Genomic DNA, 5,767 nt, shown 5'->3' with positions numbered 1-5,767 from the left:
CCCCCGCGACCTAAGCTGGTGGACTTCCCTTCCGGGTGCATCGCCACCCCATAATCACGCCGCTCCCCGCCTCCACGGGGCGTGGCAGGCCGGTTCTTTAAAGTCTCTGACCTGGCTATGTTTATTGTGTTCTTCTCGCCGTGTCAATTATTTTGTACTCGTGCGTCGTTGATCGAAATAAAACAGTTCATCATCTAGTAAAAAAAAAAAAAAAAAAAAAAATAATTACGCCTGCAGTAATTACATGCACTGTCTAATGTGCACTTTCGGCTTACGCCGATTGAGCACTTTACTGGGGGCACCTTGCTACGCATTGCGCAAAGTTCACTTGCAGTTTGAGCACTTTGGCATCTGTCTGAAGTGTCTGGAAAGCTTGGAACGCCGGGCTCACTCGCGGAGGGGCTACGTCATAGAAAAGACGATTCCAGCGATCAGAAGCTCAATTCCCCAACAACAGAAGCTCTGCAGTAAGCATCCGAGCGCGCAAGACAGCAAACCTCAAAACCCGCCAGTAATTGTGTGACGTCATAGTATGTTAAATCCATTGTTTCATTATCAATTTACCTGTAAACAATTGTTGTTTCATCAGCATGCTGCAGCTCAATGAAGAATACAATCATCATCAATAAAATAAAATAGCAATATATGAATTAAGTATATATTGCATATCGTGAATGGACTCATATCATCTATCAATGACGTAATAATATCATTAACAACACTGGATCTGTATTTTCATATTTCAATATTTTAGATTATCACACACTACCTTCTCCCGATATGCTGCTCTTTCCCGCTCGGATCAACCTCGCGTTGCTTTTAACTCATCGATAAACATGATTTCCTGATCAACTCGATGCAACCTCCAAAGTTTCATCCCACTATTCTATATTTTTCCTGGTAACGTAGCCTAGTCATATCTACGCTTCGATCGCTAGTCCCCCCGACCCATCTGGGCGAACCTGCCTCAACGTCTGGCCAGTGCACATCCGTGCTCGTTGGTTCAACGTCAACACTTTTTCGGTAGGTAAAGCATACAATATATTCCTACTTACCATCTTTTTTTTACACCAATTAATTGAGCCTTTGCTCCAGATTTTATATAATTTTCGTCTCCCACGAGTATTCAAATCGTCCTTGTAGCTAAGCTTCTCTTCTTCGTGGGAGACCCCAAAGTTTATCCGCTCTGCCTACGGGCAGACCGGGTATAGGAGTTAAACGTACCTGTGTTACGGTCACGTGATGAAGACGTGGGCGCTGCCTGGCTTTACAAAACTTCTGTCGCCCGGCCCGTCGTGAGCTGACCTTTTTGCGTTTGCAGAAAGCAAAGCCCGTCTCCCTGGCCCGTTCCGCCATTCTACCTTTTGCGGACGAGTCGCACAAAATTCTCGATCCACACTTTCCTTCCACAGGTACCTAGACTCCCCAGCCTGGCCCCCGCAACCTAAGCTGGTGGACTTCCCTTCCGGGTGCATCGCCACCCCATAATCACGCCGCTCCCCGCCTCCACGGGGCGTGGCAGGCCGGTTCTTTAAAGTCTCTGACCTGGCTATGTTTATTGTGTTCTTCTCGCCGTGTCAATTATTTTGTACTCGTGCGTCGTTGATCAAAATAAAACAGTTCATCATCATTATTAAAACCCATAGCAAGTGAAGTTCACTTTGAATACGAAGTACAACTATAATGTGACCTCTAACGGTCACCTTCAAAATATTCGCCATTGGCTTCCATGCACTTTGTCATTCTTCTTGACCATGTCCTGAAGCATTCTTCAAATTCCCTTTTTTCTATTGATTTGATGTGTGCTGATTGGTGAATTCACAGTTTTCCATTGCCGGCTCTGTCTTTTTGTCTCAGGATCGTATTGAAAAATCCACGATTCGTCTCCTGTGATGACCCTTTCTAATATTGTTTCATCTGCATCAATTTGTTCAAGAATGTCTTGACACACGTTCAGACGACGAGCTTTCTACTCTTGTGTCAAGAGCCATGGAACCATTTTGGCACACACTTTTCGCATGCCCAACTTTTCTACCAAAATGCTTCGGACTGTTTCTTTGTCAAGTCCAAGTTCGCCAGCCATAATTCGAATAGTGAGCCGGGGGTCACTGCGAACCAACTGACGAACCTTTTCGATGTTTGCATCTGTCTTAGAAGTGGAAGGTTTTCCTGATTTGAGATCATCATCCACATCCTCCCTTCCCTCCACAAATCGCTTGTGCCATTCAAACACTCTTGCTCTCGACATGCAAGAATCACCATAAGCCTCACGCAGCATCTTCAAAGTCTCTGTTGCTGTTTTTCCAAGTTTAACACAAAATTTGATGTTGATTCTTTGTTCAGTTGTCATTTTGCAAAATTGAAAACAAAATCACTTTATTCAATAAAAAAGTGTAATGGAAATTGTTAACAGATACTTTACCACCTTCACTTCACTCTCCCTAAAAACAAACGCAACAATGTCATTGTGACAACACATCTGTTGAACACTCAACAGATGTTATGAAACTCTGTGAAAGCATTGATTCGAGTGAGACTTTTGTATTACGCAGTCTGTGGTGTCAGTCTCGTTTCTTTTTAGCCGGACCTCGTATATCTCCATGGCCATTATTCCAGTGTAACTACTGCACTGATGAGACCGGGAGGTCGAAACGGTGTGCAGCCGCGGGGAGCTCCACAATCACCCCTCCTATAAGGAAAAAAGTGGTGCTGACCCTCCATCAACACAATGACTTGTGGTGGAGGAGACAGTGGGAATCCAAACCTGACCAAGGCAAGACGATCAGTGCCCACTGCCTGTCCGGATTTTCAAATTCCTGGACCCGGCGCCCGGAGCTCCTGGATCACGCGGACCGAGTATTTGCGTACAAAGCTAGATTGAATCTAATGCCACTTGAATCAAAACCAAGCCATGGCCGCCGTTACCTACCTTCCATGTGTCGTGCGTGTGGGAAAGCGGAAGAGACTCTCCCCCACATATTGAATCACTGCCCTACCGTGATGACTGTCATCACGGAACGACACAATTCGGTATTAAGGGAGATCGTGGGGCACGTGCCTGCCGAATGGCAACCCGGGCTTTCCATAGATAGTACGGTTCCACAGCACGTGGAAGCGGGCGGTGCCGATCTGCGTCCTGACATCGTCCTGCAACGCCCTGACGGTGTCACGGTCGTATGTGACGTCACATGTCCGTTCGACAACGGCGCGGATTCTCTTCGAAAAGCCGCCGACAGGAAACACGACAAGTACGGCGAGTTATGTGTCAACATAAAGGAAGACAGGAAGCGCCCTTGCAGGGACGTCCTGTCACTTCCGTTCGTCGTAGGCTCCCTCGGGAGCTATGCCCCGATGAGCTCTCGAGCTCTGACGGCCTTGGGCGTTCCTACTCGTGGGGTAGCAGAGGTGGCTAGAAAAGTGGCTTCCCTCTCAATCAAAGGATCCTTCCGCGTCTGGAAAGCTTGGAACGCCGGGCTCACTTGTGGAGGGGCTACGTCATAGAAAAGACGACATCAGCGATCAGAAACTTATTCCCTAATAACGTTGCAGTAAGTATCCGGGCGCGCAAGACAGCAAACCGTTTAGACGTTATAACCTTATAACAATATTGGCTTAAAATTGATCACCTTATGTCATCACCTTATTTCTATAAACCTGCGCCATTTCTTTTATATGATACTCCAGTCTCTTCAAAAACAACCATTCTAAAGTAAAAAGGAAGGAAATAAAATACCTCATGTACATTGTGACTTGAGACTGGTTTAATAGCAATTAAGCAATTTCAATCATCACTAGATTCTCTATGTACTAATCAATCAATTGTTTCGAACTGTCATACGCTGCTTTCTCCTTGTAACGCTGTTCTTGCCCGCTCGGATCAACATCGCTCCGCTTTCAATACATTGATCAACACGATCCCCTGATCAACTCGATGCAGCCTTAAAACTTCTACCCCAATTTTCTATTTTTACCGGTAATGCAGTCTATCAGTGCCTCTGGTTTCGATCGCTAGCCTCCCCGACCCAGCTGGGCGAACCTGCCTCAACGTCTGGCCAGTGCACATCCGTGCTCGCCGAATGAAAGCTTACTCTTCTCCAGTGAGTATTAATTACACTCCCACCTATATATATATATATTTTTTTTTTTTGATTACAGTATATTGATTCATCGAGCCTCTGCTCCACATTTTTATTGAATATTCGTCTGCCACGAGAGCTAAATTATCCTTAAATGGTTCGACTCTCTTCCTCGTGGGAGACCCCAAGTTTATCCGCTCTGCCTACTGGCAGACCGGGTATAAGAGTCAAAGTACCTGCGCGAGGACGCGTGAAGGAGACGTGGGCGCTGCCCGGCGGTCAATTACTGCCGGTTCCAGCGTCCACACACGACGGGTCGCCCGGTTCGTCGCAGGGCTTCTTTCTGGGCTATGCAGAAAGAGCCTGTCTCCCTGGCCCGCTCCGCCATTCTAAATTTGCGGACGGGCCATATAGTTTTTCGATCCACACTCTCCCTCCACAGGTACCTCGACTCCCCAGCCTGGCCCTCGCGACCTAAGCTGGTGGACTTAACCCTCCGGGTGCATCGTCACCCCATAAATCACGCCGCTCCCCGCCGCCGCGGGGTGTGGCAGGCCGGTTTCTGAAAGTCTTTGACCTGGCTATGTTTGTTTGTGCTCTCTCGCCGTGTCAATTATTTGTACCGGTACCCGTGCGCTGTTGATGCAAATAAAACAGTTTAACAAAAAATTGACGCTCTTGGTTTACGCCAATTGAGCACTTTACTGGAGGCACCTTGCTATGCATTGCGCAAAGCTCATTGCTGCAGTTTGAGCACTTTGGCAAGGTTGGCAGTAGTACCATTTTTGGTTACTGATAAGGTACCACAAATGGGAAAATGTCACATGGAGGTATATATATCTCCATGGCCATTATTCCAGTAACTACTGCACTGATGAGACCGGGAGGTCGAAACGGTGTGCACTGTCTGCAGTTATGATCTTTATATATAGTTTCGTCGGTTTGACCAACAAATATCCCGCAAACTACTGCAGTTATGCTGTTGAGTCTTTGCTGGAAGAAAAATATGGGCAACACTAAAAGGCGGAAATAAGCCGGGCGTGAAATGTCGTATTGTCCGCAAAAGTAGCGATTTAATGCGGATGTAGAAAACACGATCTTGGCGTCCATATTGTTTAACATAGCGATAACTTCATCATGAAAGAATGAAATGTTGCAACATGGAAAAAGGCGGAAATGCGATTTTTAACAACAACTCACCACCGAACCTACTTTTATGTTGAAATATCATTGAAAGATATTGTTTAGAAGCAATTGTGAGGTCAGTAAATACTTTGACTGTTTTAATTCCACAGTTATTGGAATAAATTTCGAAATTTAATGGAATTTATTGAAATAGGAAAAAGGCGGAAATGCGATTTTTAGCCACAACTCAATACCGAACATTTTCTTATGTTGAAATATCATTGAAAGATATTATTTAGAAGCAATTGTGAGATCATTAAATACTATGACTGTTTTAATTCTAAAGTTATTTCGACTTATTTCCGCGCTTCCGCATTTCCGCCTTTTAGTATTGCCCGAAAAATATAGTCTTTGCGAAGCGTTCAACAATAAAAAGTGGGAAAATCAAAAATCGGTAGTTACGAATGTCGCTTTACCTTGGGACAGGCCGACTATGTCTTTTTAGTTTTTATCAAAGCCGGAGCAGGGTTGCCAGACTATGAAAAGGTCAACTAATTCATTCATTC

The 5,767-nt window shown here is 45.4% G+C and overlaps 1 pseudogene; it reads right to left on the bottom strand.

Annotated features, from left to right (window-relative positions):
- Positions 1–1,969: 1,969 nt before the first annotated feature.
- On the bottom strand, positions 1,970–2,350 carry LOC145787195 (protein GVQW3 pseudogene; annotated as a pseudogene).
- Between the last annotated feature and the right edge of the window lie 3,417 nt (positions 2,351–5,767).

The sequence above is a fragment of the Aplidium turbinatum genome, chromosome 18 (genome assembly GCF_918807975.1).
Source record: "Aplidium turbinatum chromosome 18, kaAplTurb1.1, whole genome shotgun sequence".
In the NCBI taxonomy this organism is placed as follows: Eukaryota; Metazoa; Chordata; class Ascidiacea; order Aplousobranchia; family Polyclinidae; genus Aplidium; species Aplidium turbinatum.
Note: the sequence above shows the minus strand (reverse complement) of the source record. Positions and strands in the feature narration are given on the sequence as shown.